Source organism: Tiliqua scincoides, chromosome 3 (assembly GCF_035046505.1).
Source record: "Tiliqua scincoides isolate rTilSci1 chromosome 3, rTilSci1.hap2, whole genome shotgun sequence".
Lineage (NCBI taxonomy): Eukaryota > Metazoa > Chordata > Lepidosauria > Squamata > Scincidae > Tiliqua > Tiliqua scincoides.
In genome coordinates, this window is record NC_089823.1 from 35,186,358 (window position 1) to 35,205,069 (window position 18,712).

At 45.5% G+C, this 18,712-nt stretch overlaps 1 non-coding gene across 1 annotated transcript; it reads right to left on the bottom strand.

Moving 5' to 3' along the window:
* Positions 1 to 9,987: 9,987 nt before the first annotated feature.
* TRNAH-GUG (transfer RNA histidin (anticodon GUG)) lies at positions 9,988 to 10,059 on the bottom strand. The gene has a single exon. It is a non-coding gene; the product is annotated as a tRNA-His (tRNA).
* Positions 10,060 to 18,712: the final 8,653 nt, after the last annotated feature.

Sequence of the window (18,712 nt, forward strand, 5' to 3'; positions counted from 1 at the left end):
TGGTCCCTCTGATGGGGTGGGCCCTCAACTACTGTCCCACACTGCCACTTCCCTTGATTGACACTTCACCCTTTCAGACAAGCCCTCCTAGGGCACCTAAAGACAATCAGATTAAAAACCTTGAATATAAATAATAAAAATAACCTTTCTAGGCACTGCATGGCATGAAAAAATTATTCAGTTTGGTTACCAGGCCCCAGGATAGTTGGTTGTTGAAGAGTGCATAGCATTGATCACAGCTTCCTGAAAAGTAGTGTGACAAAGTTGTCAGCGGGAGGATGAGGGTGAACTGCTCTCACAAACGTGTCATGGATGACCTGGGGAGAACTGGCAGCTTCTCTGGGATGCTCGGATCCAGTTGGGACTCACTTTGAAGGACTCCAGCTCTGATCCACTGAATGGAGCTTCATTTTTCCCCTGTGACACTGTCCTGGGTCAACACCATGATGGACTGTTCCCTACACTGCATGAGAGAGTACAGAATGTATGGTCTTGGGGGAAAAAGGGAGAGACCTGCAATGGGGAGGGGGTGAGTTCTGCTTTTCAAAAAAGAGAGACTTGAATTAAGCATCTGGAAAATTACTGCAGTCTCTCTGCTCCTGCCACTTGCTACCCAGGATGAGTCATCAGCTGGTTGCCGCGGCAACAGCTATTTTCCTTCTGCTGTTGATCAATTTGGACGGCACAGAGGTCCCATGGAATTGTGAGCTGTGTGGATAATGCTGCCGAGTCAGAGAGACACCAATCATGCACACGTCTGCATTTGAAGCGTGCCAGACCCAGAGCTGCATCCAATTCTTGCCCAGATTATCCTTCTCATTTTAACTGAAAGACAACGGCAGCCTCTTGGTGGCTGTCGCTGCTGGGCTTTGTCATACCAAAAGCAAATTAGCACCTTGACAACTTCAGTGCGATGAAACTTGAGTATGGTGTGTGTCAGTATGCTAGAAATGCATCAGAAGCCACGTCTGTGGAGACTCCGGGGTGCAGGGCTGCCTCTGAATGCTCTTCCAGCACGCGCTCTTCTGTTCATTCTTCAATCTTGGGCGCACCTCTTTACATCAGTACTGCAAGATGCATCACAAAAAAAGATAATCAACTACCCATCACTTGTGAAGTATTGCGTTGGGTCACAACTTCACAGTGATAATGCTGTGGGCACATGTCATGAAGACTGTTCCTTTGCATCTACTGTTCCAAGTACACACATGCCACTAGGATTTCCCTCCTTACTGACAGGAAGCGCAGTCACTGGGGATGGAATATAGAAAAGCTGCAGAACACAGATTTTGAATACAGTGCATGTTTCCATGGTAATTCCCTGGTATATCAGGTTAAACGATCTCAAGCAACAAGGCTGCAGAAGACCTCTTCTTTAGACCTGGAAGGGCTACTACTAGTCACTAGACAGCCCTGGGCTAGATGGACCAATCCCCCAGGCAGTACACGTGCCATATGCTTGTAGCCTTCACCCGCTGAGCTGCCCCACCTGCCCATCTAAGCCATTTCACAGGCAGACGAGGCTCCATGTGGAGCCTCAGTAGTGGGTGACAGGCCTTCTGAGGCTTCCCCTGCTGTTTTAAGCAATATTTTTGGTTTCGTCAGGGAACCGGAAGTATTGTTTAAAAAAGCTTGATAAGCCTCAGAAGGCTTCTCACCTGCTGCAGAATATCACGCAAGGCTCTGTTACACTTCGATGGATATCCTGGGGAGGGGAGGACAGCAGGCTGAAGGGGGTCGGCATGTCAGAGGGGGTGGCATGTCACAGACCTGCCCTGGGTCACAATGAGGGCAGGTCTGGTACCAGTCTGGCATGCCTTTTGATGTGAGAGCAGGTGACACAAAAGAATCCATCCATGCATGGGAAGGAAACATGGGAGAAGATGATGGCAGAGTGACTAGCTATGGATAGATGATGACACAGGGACAATGGGTGATGCTTTCATTTGGAGAGGGGGATTGCTTTGAGGAAAAGCAGCAGTGGAGCTACTATTCCCATTCAGAGAATTGCCTTGCCACTGCTGTTGTACAAAAGTAGGCACTGAGCAGAGCCTCATGGGTCAGCCATGCTCTTTTGATGGCTCTCTGGCAAATACCCAATATGGCTGATGCTTGACACAAGGCCAGTGGAGTTTCGTTTTTTTTTAAATGTTGCTTATTTTTTCAAAAAAATTAGTTAATTCAGTTAGGATTTGACTTATGTATACTATATATTAATGTTAACTCAAAAACTTGGCCAACAGTCTCAAACTCAACTCAAACTTGACCAACTTAAACTTGGCCAACAGTCTGAGGCTAAGAGGTAAAGAAGGAAGGCCCATAGCCAGGGAGACAGACCAGGGACAGACTGCATTTGCTCCCAGTGTGGAAGGGATTGTCACTCCCGAATCGGCCTTTTCAGCCACACTAGACACTGTTCCAGAACCACCATTCAGAGCACGATACCATAGTCTTTTGAGACTGAAGGTTGCCAACAACAATATAACTCAAAAAATGCAGGCAGGCCTGATAGATGTACATGTCCTCCACCTAACCTTGGAAATTAAATAGAAGTCAGGAAGAAATTGAAAGGTTAGGATTCTGGCAGCTTCTGCTCCTCATGCCAGAGAGCCATGCTGGAGAAAAGAAGTGTGCTCTGAGTGTGCGTAGAGCTTTTCCTTCCTTCTCCTTTGTGCGAGAACCCAGAACATTTTAATATATGCAAGTGCTATTCTTAGTGGTTGCTGAAGAACACATCGACCAAATGGAATATTTTATCTCATCACTAAAGACCTGTCACTTCTATAAAGCACATTTCAGAGCTTGCATAAATTATGCCCTGCAGTGTCATATCAGACATGCTCGGTTATTAACTTTCCAAGCCATTAATCATTTGTCATAGAGATGCATCAAAACCGAATGTAAAATAGCCAGAGCTGGGCTAGTGCAACCTCCTTCGGAGGGGTGGAGGCAGTTGGCAATAGCATGAGATGCAGCAAGCAGGGAGAGTGGCAAATATTCAGAAGCAGTGCCTTTCCTAATGGTTTCTGGGTACTCCTCCCTTCCCCTGTAATCCACCATGCTGCACCCCATGTTACTCACAATGGGTTTCTGATCCTCAGGAAGGACTTTGGAGGAAGGTTTGGGGACTGTAGCAGGGAGGTGGGAAAATTATTATTATTAACAGTATTTATATACCGCTTTTCAACAAAAAGTTAACAAAGTGGGCTTGCACTAGGCCTTTTCTGGCTGGGCAGTGGTTTTTATGGGGGATATCAAGAAACTTCAGTAAGTAGGAGAGATTTGAAAAACTTTGTGCTGGGTTCATTGCATGCGCATGCCTCTAGATGCTGCCCAGTGCTTGCTTTCAGACATCCCAAGAAATCTGAAGATGGCAAAAAATCCAAACACAGACCTGCATTTTCCTTTGGCCTCCTTTGCATGTACAGCAGTGTCCATGGAGGCCAAGCGCATGAATTAAATAAGCTCATCTTTTCCATTTAATCAGGACAGAAAGCAGTAATCCAATGGGAGAGGCCCACATACAATTTGCCATGCCCATTTAGTTGCTCTGTGCACACACATTCCCCAGCAGCATGAGACGGCAATCCAGGAAAATGACTGCAGTCCATGTCAGTACGAGTGTGAACAGGATCTTTTTGGGAAGAGCCCCACTTGATTCATGTCTTGAAATAGGGCTGCATTTGGATTAGCTGTGTAAATGAGAGAGAGAGAGCCTTTAGGGATCAAGACTGCCTGGAAGGCCTGCTTCTGTCTTTAGGACTCTTAACCCCAGGACTCTTACCCCTTAACCCCATCTCTAGAGAAGAATGCACAACACAGTGAGAATGCAATACTAAATCCTCTTGGGCTGGCGCAGCAGTTCTGTGACAGCCCAGTGTCACAAATGTGCTGTAACGCATGTCTGCAATGACTCAAGATTCAGCAGTGCTGGCAGGGAGGCCTGCACTGCCCTGCGAATGCTGCATCCTAACCCAGGACTGTTGGCAGAGGTGGGATTTGTGTTGACCAGTGCAGGCGCATGGGGAGGGCGATGGGAAGGAGGGAGAGGGAATTTCCGGGTGGGGAAGGGTAGAACTGGGGCAGATTGGGGCAGGGAGGAGAGTGGGATCAAAGGAGGCCTCCTCTGCCATATCCTAAACTCCTTCCCAGGCCATCCGGTGTGACACTAGTCTGCTCAGACTTCCACAAGAGATCCAAACAGTCCCATGGGGCTGGAAAAAAATATCTCCTTACCCTGAGGAAATCTCCAGCCACCTCCTAACCTGTACTGGATATAGCACAGGCCATGTGGCCTGGGTGCACCAGCGCAGGTTAGGATTGGGCCACCTGCGTTTTATCAGGGCTCCATCACAGGCTGATGGAACATGGCCCACCCATCGTTACACAGGTTTCCCCAAAGATATATATACACCATGCACTCCCAAGAAGCACCCGCTTGCATCCATTTGGGCATTTTAGAATGTGGTTGGAATGACATCCTCTGATTGGAGGAGTGCCAGGTGCCTGGCCACTGTCCCACCTGCTTGGACCAGTTTTACTGGTCTTGGATGCTCCAAATCAAATCTGCATTTCCTCTCCACCCAAGCTGCCTGCAGTTTGCATCTCAGCTGTGAATGACATAGACTGGTAAGGTGGAGTTTAAGCTTGCTTGCACAGAAGGAAATAGGCCAAACATATATAAACTGTAGTCATTTTATGACACCCAATCTCTCAATTTCTCAACAATTCACCTGACAATAAAGGGGATAAAAACAAATCAAACCATCTATACAAATGTATCCCCACATTTCACCTACCCCACACCAAACAATTGTTCAAAATAGTTTTAGGAGCTGCACAATCGTTTAAAATGTCAGATAAACAACAGGGCGGAATATCATACAACCTTTTTACTGTGATATCTATCTATCTATCTATCTATCTATCTATCTATCTATCTATCTATCTATCTATCTATCTATCTGTCTGTCTGTCTGTCTGTCTGTCTAATCTGCTTTTATATACCGCCTTTCCTCCACACTGTGGTGCCCAAGGTGACTAACAAAATATAAAAATATACACTCATAATAAAATGTTTTAAAAATTAAAACAGTATGCAGTAATAACATCAAGAGCAGCAATACAGCAAGTAGCAGAAACCAAAAGAGCAGCCATAAAATAGCAGAAAGCAGCAATAAGCAGTAAAACCATAAGAGGCAATAAAAGCAGCACTGAGAGATGCTCATGGAGCATGACATCAAGAAACTGTGGGTAAAAACAACAGTCTACCCAATCGACACCTATAAAAATGAAAGGTTTCATTCTCCACTTGGAACACTTCAAAGGAGAGGCCAGTTCTTAAATAGCAAGGGAGGGAATTTCTCAGATGTGGCACTGCCACATCGAAGGCCCTACTTCTCACCACTACAACCCCGACTTCTGACGGGGGGGGGGGCACATACAGAAGGGCCTTTTCTGAAGATCTCAGGGGCTGAGCCAGCATACATGAGAGGAGGTGGTCCCTCAAGTACCCTGGTCCTAAGCTGTAAAGGACTTTATAAAGCCACAAAACATTTGTTTTGACAGAGAATGAAAAATTAACTCATTTATTTAAAAATATGACTCAGTGCATGAATTTACATTTAGAAATGAATTGCACCCTTCAGCTTGCCTGTATTTCTAAAGTGAAAATGCAAATTGCTTCATGCCAGTTCACTGACAAATGATATTTCTAGTTTTCCAAGATGGCATGGGATTAAATGATGAAAACGTTGGAAGCCTGGCATAAGAAAATGTCACCGACTCTTTCTCATCTTGATGTTGCTGCTCTGTAGAGCCAAAAAAGGGGGAAAGTTTACACCACCACCACCCCAAAAAGGGAGCATTAATGTAGTGCTGAAGTAGAATTGATATGGGAGACTTATGTCTCCTGACATTTTTGTGTAAAGAATAGCAGTTTGAGTGAAGAAAGGGTGGGGGAGCAGGGAAGGTCCTCTGCTATTTAACTCTTTCCCTTCTGGCTATTTTCCGGCTCATTCCGGCTCCATTCCAGCGATGTGGAGAGGGGGGATTTGCTACATGGGAAACAGTCTATCCTCCATATCTACTTTACCCAGGCTTTGTGCTCTGGAGAGGACATTCTGTTCCAGAACCACCATTCAGAGCATGATACCATAGTCTTCCGAGACTGAAGGATGCCTATATAACTTGCCTATTACTTGTTTCTTGCACAGAATGTCTAGTTTGTCTCATATAATGTCTCCAACAGCTGAACGGAGCTGATCAGGTAAACTGTTCTGGCACTTTAGAAGTCCACCAACCCAGCCTCCTGCCAGTTCACCCAAAGGAAAGGAGCTACTGTCCAGTGAACTGTGCAGTTCACATGCTGATGTAAATGCAGGGATGCCCCAGGGGGTAAAGAACGCGCCTTTCACTATGCACTGCCCATGTGCTAAGGCCAAGTGTGCAGTGGGACTTGTGCAGGATGCTTGAAGTTCTAGGACAGCCATTTCCAACCACTGTGCCGTGGCACACCGCGAATGGTCCCTGGGTGTGCGGTGGGAATTTGGGAGAGTGTCATTTATCAATAGGACCATTGGGGGATGTGAGCCCCCATTGACAGCACAGTGTGCCTTGTCAATTGTCAAAAAGCTGATGGTGTGCCTTGACCATTTTAGTGCTTTGCCAGTGTGCTGCAAGAGGAAAAAGGTTGAAAATCACTGTTCTAGGAGGACTCAGCCCTGACATTTGTGCATGACACACTCACACACAAAAATAAAGAAAAGAAAAACTGCCTCAGAAAAGCACCAGATCACTTCTCTCTGCCCTCTTGGTGCTTAAGAAGTCTGAGTGAGAAGGGAGAGATGATTTGGAGTCCACCCACGATTTCCTTCCTTTTATTTGCCAAGACCACGGTGTGCAACTTCCCTGCTCCAGGCTGCTTCTATTTCAAATGAACAAAAGTGGTGCACCCTGAAAACCCGGCATGCATTTTTTCGGTTCCTTGGCAGAAGTGGCACAGAGCATGGAGGCTGCATGATGTGCTTTTAGTAAGTAGAAGGGAGGGAAAGGGGAGGGAAGGGAAGGGTTGGGCTCTAAATCGCCTCTCCCTACCTACTTTGTGCTCTGTAAGCACCAGGTGGGCAAGCAGAAGTGATTTAGAGCTGCTGCAGCTCTTTCTTTCTTTCTTTCTTTCTTTCTTTCTTTCTTTCTTTCTTTCTTTCTTTCTTTCTTCTCCACTGCCACAATTTTTTCTTCCTCTGCTACAGCAATTGTCTTTTGAGCTTGCCTGGCTTGCATCTGGAAACAAGCTCCAGGGGTCTGTTATGCTTGAACAAAGGAGGACCAAGCATTCAAAGGCCTAGCCAAATAAAAATCTGAGCTGAAGTAGAACCCCCAGATTATCTCACAGTCTGCCCAAGCCTCTCCCTCTATACTGGGAGGTATAATTCTTATGGTCTTCTTCCACCTATAGGTGCTGCTGTGTACAGAACTGGTACAGTAGAGAGCTCTTCAGAATAAATTGTCCTGTTACTACCTTGTGGCCCCTTTTCCCTAAATAAACTGCAGCCCAATCCTTGCTGTCCAGATCTGGCCCAGTAAATGTAATGTCAGCAATGCTCCACTCTGACCATAAAAAGAGGAGAGGTGAAAGATCTGTTCCCTCTGGTGCACTGCTAGCACATAGACAGAAAGCCTACTGGCCCTTGCAAAATGTAGTTTTCCACAATATTACCCACACTGCATTCCTCACCTGGGTTTTTCTTTCTGTGATCTGCTAGCAAGCGGGGGGGGGGGGAGGTTGGATCTACTTCTTTTCCTCTTGCAATAGGCTGAGCATCACTACTGCTGTTTCTGTGCCTTGGTCCAATAGTGTTGAGTGTTGGCAACCTTCAGTCTCGAAAGACTATGGTATCGCGCTCTGAAAGGTGGTTCTGGCACAGCGTCTAGTGTGGCTGAAAAGGCCAATCCGGGAGTGATAATCCCTTCCACACTGGGAGCAAGTGCAGTCTGTCCCTGGTCTGTCTCCCTGGCTATGGGCCTTCCTTCTTTGCCTCTTAGCCTCAGACTGTTGGCAAAGTGTCTCTTCAAACTGGGAAAGGCCATGCTGCACAGCCTGCCTCCAAGCGGGCCGCTCAGAGGCCAGGGTTTCCCACTTGTTGAGGTCCATTCCTAAGGCCTTCAGATCCCTCTTGCAGATGTCCTTGTATCGCAGCTGTGGTTTACCTGTAGGGCACTTTCCTTGCACGAGTTCTCCATAGAGGAGATCCTTTCGGATCCAATAAGATCCTTGGTCCAATAAGAGCTAGCTAAAAGGAAGAGTTGGGGGATTAGTAGTTTGTAGTTTGGGGGCAGACTTTGGATTGGCTCAGAAAAGTAAGTCAAGCTATTTCTGGAAGGGGGTGTTAGAAAAAGCTGGTGTAGCGTAGTGACATAGAGATTGCACTGTGAATCAGGACTTCTCTGGCCTGAATCTGGCTGACATCATGAACTCACTTGGAGTCCCTTGGCAAACCATGCAGTCTCAACTCCCTATCTGCAAGTTGGGGGTGTAATAATACAGGTGGGACCTGATTTGGCATCCCCTGATTTGACTCACCACTGATACCGGGGGGGGGGTCCACCTGTGCCTTGTACCAAGGGAAAAAAACACAAAAATCCAATTTCCTGTCTTCAAGCTGTTTAATTATAATTTCATTCCATTAGATTACATTATTCACCCCATCTAATGGCTGAATGTGGTATATATATACCAATTCATTCTGGGGCAACAATAGAGGAGCAAGAAACCTGGAAGTGAGTCTTTAAAGCCATTATTCCACTGATTTTGAATCCACTCATTTTTTTTAAATCCACTGGGGGTTTCAGAACAGAATCCCAATGGATAATGAGGCACGACCTGTACTTACTCGTTTTATAGGTTTGTTTGAAGGACATCAAAATAATACATAATTATAATAGCACCATAAGTGTTAGATAATAGCACTTTGCACACTCATACAATGTTATAACTATGTTAAATATCATTATGAGTTCTAAAACAATCCAGAGTGGGGAAGGGGTGAGCAGAGGGTGCCTTGCCCATCTCTAGTATATATGATTTGCCTGCATGTTGATCAGTACATAGCTTGAGTTGCTTTTGCAATAGTGCCCCATTGATACAGTCTGTCTGAAGGTCAGATGCCTTTGATTTGTTTCTGCACTTTCCATTCACTTTACCATATCTTTAAAATATTTGTCTTAATGCCCTTAAACTCATCAAAACACATTGGGCACTATTCAGAAAACAATTTCTTGCTTTCTATCACCAGATTAAAATCGGTCTCCTTCATTCTTCTGGGAGTTTTGTTTGTCTGTCTTTTACTTTGTTTGTGGTTCTGCCATCCCCTCCAATTTATAATGCATTTATTTAAAATGTATTTATACCCTGTATTTCATTTCTAAAAGAGCATCCACTAATTGCCTCCCAAAGTACAGGCAAATGGAAATGCCCATTCAAAATGATCACAGGCATCAATTTATTTAATAATAAATACATAACAGTGCCAGAAACCATCAAGCTGAAGTGTATTAGCTTTTAGTCCAGCAGGACTAGATTTGAAAACATGATGTCAGGGAAAAAGGTCCACAAGCTGCAGTCCTTCCCAAATATACTTAGTTGAAGGTAAAGTCTCATTACAATCATGTGTCAAAGTAAAATCCATATCAGTTAACCTGGTTAGGATGAGGCTGTTTTGCTTCTTTTTTGAAGGGGAGGCAGAAGTGGGTTTTAGAGGTGCTCTCTGTGTCCGACAGCAGGTTGAGATCTATAAGAACAGCCCTGCTGGATCACAGCAAAAGTCCACTGAGCCCAGCATCCACCTTCCCCCAGGGGCCAACCGAATGGCTCTTGGAAGCAACAGCACTCCCCCTGCTGTGATTCTCCAGGAACTGGCATTCAGAAGCATATTGCCTCCAAATGCAGAGCTTCAGCATAGCCATCAGCCGGTAGGAAAAAGAAAGACTTGCCGTGACTCGGATTCGAACCGAGGTTGCTGCGGCCACAACGCAGAGTACTAACCACTATACGATCACGGCATGCCACCACCCAGCTGACAGGCTAGGCTGGTTTGGAGCCTGACTTGTGGAATCACTGCCTGCTATTCTTTCTCTCACAGTTTCACTCTCCTGCTTTTGCAGTTGTGACTGTCATAAATGATAAGAGGAGTGTACAAAAAAATGGGAAGTCAACAGAAATACTGTCACACCTGAGACTGTACACAACTCAAAGGCATCATCAGTGAGGTCAGGTGAGAACACCCCCCCCCCCCACCTACAATAGAGACAAATATCACACATTGAATCAATGCTCCTTTTAAACACTGAAGCGGGAGCATCATTTCTGCATGCTTTGACAATAACTGCAGAGTCCTCATAAACCATCAGTAGTAGCAGCTACTACTAGTAGCAGCAGACACAACATCACTATGCTAGCCTATGTTTAATGCTTTTAGATTTTATAGCCTCCTTTGACTGGCCAATCTGGGTCTCACGTTATGGTATAAAGCGATAGCCGGTCAACCTGCACACACCACATATTGCATATCCACATATGCTGTGAGATTAACAGACTGGCTGAAGGCTGCATCAGCACCTGAATTTCACACGTGTCCCTGCCAAATTGATGGGCTTGCTTGAATGTCTTTCAGCTCTGCTGCCAGCATGATCGCTTTTCATCATCAAGCTCCGTGTGAGTCATCAAGTTTCCGCCTGACACCATCTGCTGGAGTGCAAGGCAAAATGAGCCAGCAGAGCAAAGCATTGGGATGGAGTGAGATTTTTAGAGGCTGGGACCAGAGGATGTTTTGCTCTGAAAGGAGGGGAATGAGCATGGAAGCTGTGGGTTTAACTTATGCTGCCATATCCGTGATTCATGAGAAGGAACTGAAATAAAGGACACCCACTATGTTCGGTGAAATGGTGATAACTGGAACTCCCAATGTGATTGATGGAAGGTCTTTGTCATGGGAACATGTGATGCAGTCCCTATTGAATTCCACCAGTATTTGTTCCTGATTAGAGCTCAGCTTCTGGACTTTCTAACATGAAAATCAGTCCTTCCCTGATGTCTGTTCTTCATGATGTCTGCATAGCGGTGGTACCAAATGTTGCCTGCGACAGGCAGGCAGCTTCAAATAGCCGTTTGACTGCTTACTCATAAGTAGAACCACACACAACCAGGAACTTGAGCCTGTTTCAAGAAACCAGCTGGGGTGACTACTTGCAAACAGACCTTCGCACAGGGTGGGGAACACAATCTAGTTATGTATACAGTAGCTGGAGATGTCCTCTTTGTGAGCAGATGACCAGGCTGCTTGGGTCTGGGCAGCTTGCTGCCTGCCATATCCATGAGCAAGCTGGAGGAGTGCCAAATTCAACCTTCTCTTATTGCATTGAGCACTACTCACTACTTCTACTGAGGAGCTCTCAGGAAACATTGCTCTTGCAATCACTGGTACTGTACATTCTAAATAGGTAGATATTAATGCACCTGCTGATAGGGGTGTGTGGTTGGCACAGATCAAGGAGCCCAGTGTAAGGTTTCTAAGGGATCTACTGAAACAGCCACACCCACTGAGGAGTTCCTTGTCTCATAGTATACATACTGGGGCTTTGTGTCCATTCTTCATGAGAAATACTCATGATCAAAGCATATCTGGAGTCCATGTAGCAGAATGGTTCTGAGTGGAGAGGATGTATTTTTCCCCTTTGAGTTTGCTACATGCATGAAAGGCATAACCCTGATGGACCGGCCAGACCTGAAGCTAATTGTTCCCTCTTTCTTAAAGTCATCACACTGACCTTCTTGAGTGACAGTTTTAGAGTCCAATAGCTATATCCGTGTGCTAAGATGTAAAAAGGCTGTTGGGTTTAAGAGTCCTTCTAACTAGCAATTTGTCTGATATTTCCATTGAAGCAATCTCCCAATATCAGAACCAGTTTGTTTTTTTCTTCTAGAAATCAGTTTTGTTTTGGATCCCTTCCCTGCCATAAGATTTACTCACAAATAAACACCCGTGACTTGCGGCTTTGTGACTCAACTGTTGTTCTTTTTTCCCCTCCATATTTTGGGAGGAAACACCAGGAGATGAGTCTGCATAAAACGAACCTTCTGGAGAATCAGGTTGCAATTCTAGTCAGCTCCATTTGTTTGCGGCAAGGGCCTCGCTGGGCAGCGATGAGTCATACATTAGCAGTGCAAGGACTGCGCAAGCAGCCCAGCAACCATTATTCTCTCAGCAAATTGCAACACAATATTAGACCCAGTGGAGTTAGAAGGTACAAAAACACAGAACAATTTCTCCTGTCTGCTTTATATAAATGAGCTTCCCCTGGAACCTCTTCCTTTTCCACCTGGAGACTCACAACGAAATCCTGGGGAGAAGAGGATTTGAAAAATAGACAAGAAAAATCCAGACACATTAGGTCACATGCCAAAGAATGTGCTGGTCCCCTTAAGTCCTCCAGTGAAGCAGGAGATGAGGTAGCCATGGCTAACTGGTCTTCTGCCTGCTACCTGCCCTTTTCTTGATCAAACATGGAGTCTTGCTTGCATCAAAAAGGCTGACAGGAGGATTGGGGAAGGAGTAGGAAGAAGGAGCAGCAATACTACCTCATCTCCTACTCTACTGCATGGGGGAATGTAAAGTCTCTCTCTCTCTCTCTCTCTCTCTCTCCAGGTTGCAACCAGGCAACCCTGAACATTAACACATCACAGGACTAATTTACATATTACTTTCAAAACCATTAGGAAGCACTGAGCACTCTGTAGTTTCAGGGTCAGTTCATGTGTTTGACATCTAAGCTCCCTTATAGGAAGTCAGATCATTGTGCCGGCTGGTACAGTGTTGCTTATGCTGACTGTCAGTGGTCCTCAGAAGCTTCAGTCAAGGGCCTTTCCCTGCTCCATCTTGCCAAGGAATGATCCTGAGATGTTCTGCATGGTTTTGCATTCCGTTTCTGTCCTGCATGCATATGTTCTGCATGCAAAACATTCCACCACTGAGCTATACCCCCCTACTATGTTACTGTAGTAATACAGAAGTTGCTTCTGCTCATCTGCTGTGTCTGCTTCCTTCCTACATTGCTCTGATTATGTCCAGATGCAGGAAGGTGGGTAAAGGCAGTGAATTGGACCCAAAAATCCCCCCAAAATTGGGCTTCAAGTCCCAAGTCGAATAGCAAGTCACTGCCTCGTGGTCTCAAGACGAGTCCGAGTCTATGATTGACAGAACTTAAGTCCAGCTTGGGAGTAAGTTGCAGGATGTTGCAAGTTTTCATTGCTGGCCAAGGACATACTTCCAACATGAGTGTTGACCAGCCAGGACAAAATGTGCATGCAGGCGTGCATGGCCATGGTCAGCATGGATGGATGGATCATGTGTGCCCTACCAAAATAGGTGGGCACCCACTGCCAGAGGTATGACACTTATCTGTGTTGATAAGGTACATCAGGATTTGTGAACAATGCCATTTAATTTGCTTTCAGTCAACTAAAGGAAACAGATCTAGCTTTCCCTGTCTTAAGTCACTGAAAAGATATGTATAAGCTCTGAAGACTAGAACTCCTGCTGTGAGTAACCCAAAAACAGTCTTCAGCTGGTTATCTGCAACTTGGATTGAAGCAGATACAGAAAGCACCAAAGATGTTTCTAAATTTCACTGATTGCTACAGACTATCTGAGCAGACCCCTTGATCAAGCAGCTTTTTGTTTTGGTGAGTATGGTCTCTATGTGCCTCTATCAATTATCTTGATTATTTCTTACATACATTTTTATGTGGTTCTTTTCCTCCGTCCAGATCTAAAATCTCATCTTGTTGCCAGTTGTGTTTGTTTCAAGGGGGAGAGGGGCTGAATTTCACAGCAGCTCTCTTCCATGTCTGGTATTTTGGCATAGGTGCAAGGTCAGTGAAATCAAGTTCAGGAGTCAGAACAATAATGTTCATGTGTGTGGCACTGCTAGTAAACATGTGGCAACATTCTGAGCAGGAGAGAACACTCCTAAATATCCCCTAACTCTCTCTTCTAAGAGAACATTAAGACGAGCTGTTTCCAAGAATTTTCCAAGAAATCCCATAAATAGTGAGCTGATTCTGAGTCAAGCCAAAGCAATTTGCCTAATCATTTTTGATAATGTACTGTGACCTAAGAATCAGATTTCAGAAGGCGATTTCCTCTTCAGTTATTGCCTGGCTTTTTTTGGCGGGACTTTCATACAAGGGGCATAATGGAAACGGAAGGGCAGACATCAGCCGTATAGCATTCCTAAGCAATCCTAAGCAAAAGTTATGAGGAAATCAAGAGGCCTTAGTGAAATGAAGGAGAGTTACTTGCCAATAAGCATAGCTAAGTTGAGCCAGACATTTTGCAGGCCTCCCAGGGGTATGTGCTGCCATAAGACAGCCCATAAGACAACTGACCCAGCCAGGTTGATCCTTCAGTGCTCCTAGTATTGGTGACAGCAGTGGCATGACTCAATTGAGAGGCGTGTACCGTCACTGCTGTGCCCACCAATTCACCCCCATCTTCAAATGGCAGCACTGCCCAGAAGTCTATCACCTGGCATTTAGGAGATGCTCAACTTCAATTTCTCTCCTATCTTCTGAGGATGAGAGGGAAAGAAACTGTCACCACCCAAGTTTCTGACACCTGCCAATCAGGAGGTTGGGAGAAGATGCTACCTCCCATCTGCCAGTAAGTTTGAGGGGGTGTGGGGACCACACTCATCATGGTCAACCTTGCCCCAGAACTCCCTGCAACCCAGCACTGCCTGTTGCAACAAGGCAGTTATCCATACTGTGACATAAGCTTCAACAGCATAAAATACGTTGGAGTGGTTGCATGTGTATATAGACTAATTGAAGATGTATATGGTGGAATCCATTTAAATGCACAGGGCAATTAGAAGTGTGCCCAGGTGAAAAAGGATGGGGTTAGGCAATGTCCTCTTAGATTCTCATGTGTCATTGGAGGGGTGACAGAGGTTAGAGAAGCTTGTGCAGTAGTATTCTGCCTCCTCCCAGAAGAAAAAATACAGAGTCTTTTGTTGGTCTGTTTGTTTGATGTGATCCCCACCAACTCCCACTCACCCAAACTTTCCATCCTCTCCCACCATCTTTTCAAGTCTCAGTTCCCCTCCCACCTTGATTACCCACTGGTCTCCAGCTATGTCTCACTTTTCTGGAGAATGGTTGACCACATCCTACTAACTTGTCAAGTTTCCATTAGGTCATTCAAACTAATAGTAAGCTTCTGCCTTGAAGAGCAAGCCTCACCCCACATGCCTCTATTTAGATCTATCTCACAGCATTGGGAAAGCTAAAAAAACCAAAAACCATTGTCACAATAGTTTGTCATTTGAGAACGTGGATCAATGGACCATGTTTGTTTTCCACTTTGACAATGCCAAGTATTCAAAATATTTCAAGACCATTATTTCACATTTTGATTGCAAGCATTGCACGCAGACAGATTATGTTTTCTGTCCATTTAATAAAGGTCTTTGCTGCATTAGGACCCTCCTTTAGCCTTACTGAACACAGAAGTAAGACCACTTACTGAGTAAGGTAATAACACCATCTAGGTATGGCTGTTTCACAGTCACACAGCTCCCTTTAGCTCTCTATATGGCACTATATTCCCCATAAAAACCTCCACAGGAAAGTTCCAGTTTGCACATTTAGTACCTGTTTGATTTAGATCAGGAAAAGCTTTCCATCTGAAACTGGATCCCAAAACTAGTCATATCCTGTATTGTAAGGCAATGGCCCTTTTATTATGCTTTTCTTTTTTGCAATAAGAGAAATCCCACCATTTCATTTGTTCTATTTTTTTTCTTAACACAATTGTGGTTTGTTCAAAACACATCTGCCATGGATACACTTGCACTTGAATGTAAGAAGGAATGAACTTATTTATACCAAAGAGGGCAACATTCCAGCTAAGAAATGCTGTAGCAGGACATGTAACTCTGGCACAAATTTTAATTCCACAAACCAAGTCTTTAAATAGCGATAGCATCGTTTCCTGACCAAGGTTAAATATCCAGGGGATAACTAGGGATAAACCATGAGGCCTGTCTGTTGGCAAACACAAGTGAATAAGTGGTGTTGCTCAGCCTTCTTGTGTGTTGGCATCCTTCAGTCTCGAAGACTATGGTATCATGCTCTGAATAGTAGTTCTGGAACAGAGTGTCCTCTTCAGTTGCGCGAAGCCTGGGTAAGGTAGATATGGAGGATAGGCTGTTACCCATGCAGCAAATCCCCCCTCTCTATGTCACTGAAATGGTCCAATGGAAAGGCAGAAGCCAATACAGTTGGCTCCAGCGCATCGCAGGAGTTGCCAGAACGTGACCGTGTTCAGCCATGAACTGCCTCAGGGATTCCAGGTCTGGATTTTGCCTCGAGGTTGACTCCTGAAGCCTTTTCCATAACTGGATGTATCCACAAAGCAGTGGAGGTTTGGGATCAGAGTTTTCCTTCTCTCAGATGAGCTGCCTTCCCAGGCTAACGAGTCCCATCTACCCCGGTGGCTGTTTAGTCGTCTCTTACAACAAGTACAGCCAAACTGAGGGCCTATTCTTATCCCCAGCCCCCAGAGGAATGAGCCCACATGCTCAGCCTTCCTATAAATTAAAAAATAAAATAAAAAAGAAACTAAGAATTTCATGGATGTGAATGTTCCAAGGACTCAGACAGCAGAAAGACATTTTTGGATCAAGGTTGCCACCTAGTGACCAAGGCAGTGTGGTACAATCTGAACACAAGTCCTATACATCAGCATCTCTTCCATTGGCAACAATGGCAGCTTCCCTCCCAGGAACAGCAGTGGAAGGAGGAATGTTTTGTCAGGATGGTGGTGCCAGGAGAGAGTGTCAAATGCCCCAATGAATTGTGGTCCCAATCAAGGTCAAACCCCCCCCCCAATTGCTTATTAATCAAAAAAAGAGGTGGGAAAACAGATGAACCAATGCCACATTCTGCCTTGCATTGAGTTTGGCCCTAGGTATTAATAGGATGGGTGGGGGGATAAGGGGCACTTTGGAGGATTTTTGGAAGGTGCTTAATAGGAGTGGCATCAGGGATCAGCCAAGTCATGCACTGGCAGGCTCATGCTCATCCAAGGGCCTGCCTGGCCAGGCTGACCCCTGAACCCTCAGTTCCACTGAGTAATGCCCAGTGCACCATTAGAGATGCAGAAGGGGAGTGCCATGTGGCCCCAGGGCAGGGCTTGACTCCAGGATCTCCAGAAATCTGGCACCAACATTGCCTATCAATCCTACCATTTTTCCTTCACACTGACTTACTTCCTGTTTCAGAGCCAGGCTTTCGGAGGAAAGGGGGGGGGAAGCTTAATTTTTTTTATTGCCAGGGGTAGCATTTTCAGAAGATAAACTGTGGGCAGTGGAAGTCTTGTACACCTTCCTGCTGCCCAATAGCATGGCTAAGGGATTGGGCACCAGGGGACACAAAATTTTTTAATGCCCCTGGGACTAGATGCCCAGAACACCCATGGGGGGCATCCAGGAGGTGATCTGAGAGGTGGAGAGGCCTCCCTGGGCTTCAGAAGGACTGTCAAAGGCCTTAGAAAGGTACTTCTGGTTTTCATTAAAAAGTCATGTCTAGGTTTCACTAAAACCAGAAGTGCCTTTCTAAGACCACCGCCAGGCGCTTCTGAGACTTAGAGGGGCCATGCATGGCCTCCCTGGGCCTCAGAAGGCCTCTGAAAAGCACCCTCCTGATGTGGGACCTGGGGCAATTGATCACAAAGACATTTACATAGTAAAATACATCAGTCAGTGTTTCCCAGTTCCCAAAGGGCTCGCGACCTAAAAATAATGATGTTTAATAATGACAGTCTATATGACACATCCCTGCCATCAACATCCCGTTCTTTTTCTGGGCTGGTTGCATGAGTCACCTTGAGACTCTTTGTAAGGAACAGAATACAGCCATTAACTCAGCCATTTGCACAGCTCTCCACCTCTTTTTCTGCCCACTAAACCCACACTACAGCTGGCTGTAAATCATTTTTTTTTTTTTCATAAAGCAACATGTTTTCTGATCCCCTGTAAATTGGTGCTTTCCAACCGTTAATGATTACAGGGATTTTTTATAAGCATTGGGAATAGGAACGTCACAATTTCTCCCAAACCTTGCACACTTGCTTTTAAAACAGTAACTTGGTAAACAGGAAGGAATTGGGCAAAGCATTACCCATCACATTATCCTTGTGCCTGGAAAAATTTCTCCTGCTTAATTTCTGCATGAGAGATCTCTCAAGGGAAGGGTGGCCAGATGTTAAAGATGAGAGGGGCTCTTGTACCTTCTGACAACTGGATAAAAAAGGGATAGCTGGAAAGTTCCTGGAAGCTATAAAACTATAAAACTTCTATACTGGCTTCACATCCCAACAGCCCATCACTGGCAGAGCAAGCGTGTGGGCTGTTGCAAATGTGCTGTATGGCACTTTGTGGCAACGCGGAGGCTCACAACCCCGACAGAAAGGCCTGGAGGTGCTAGTTCAAGGCCTGTCAGAGCAGGTAGGCTGTCTGCAGGCCCGCGGATGGGCAGGGGGAGTGCAGAATGAAGGCAGGGAGGAGGGAGCAGATTGGGCCCAAGAGAGGGCAGGAATGGCAGCAAAGGCTGTTGCCATATCCTATCCCTCTTCCCGGACCTGAATTCCTGACA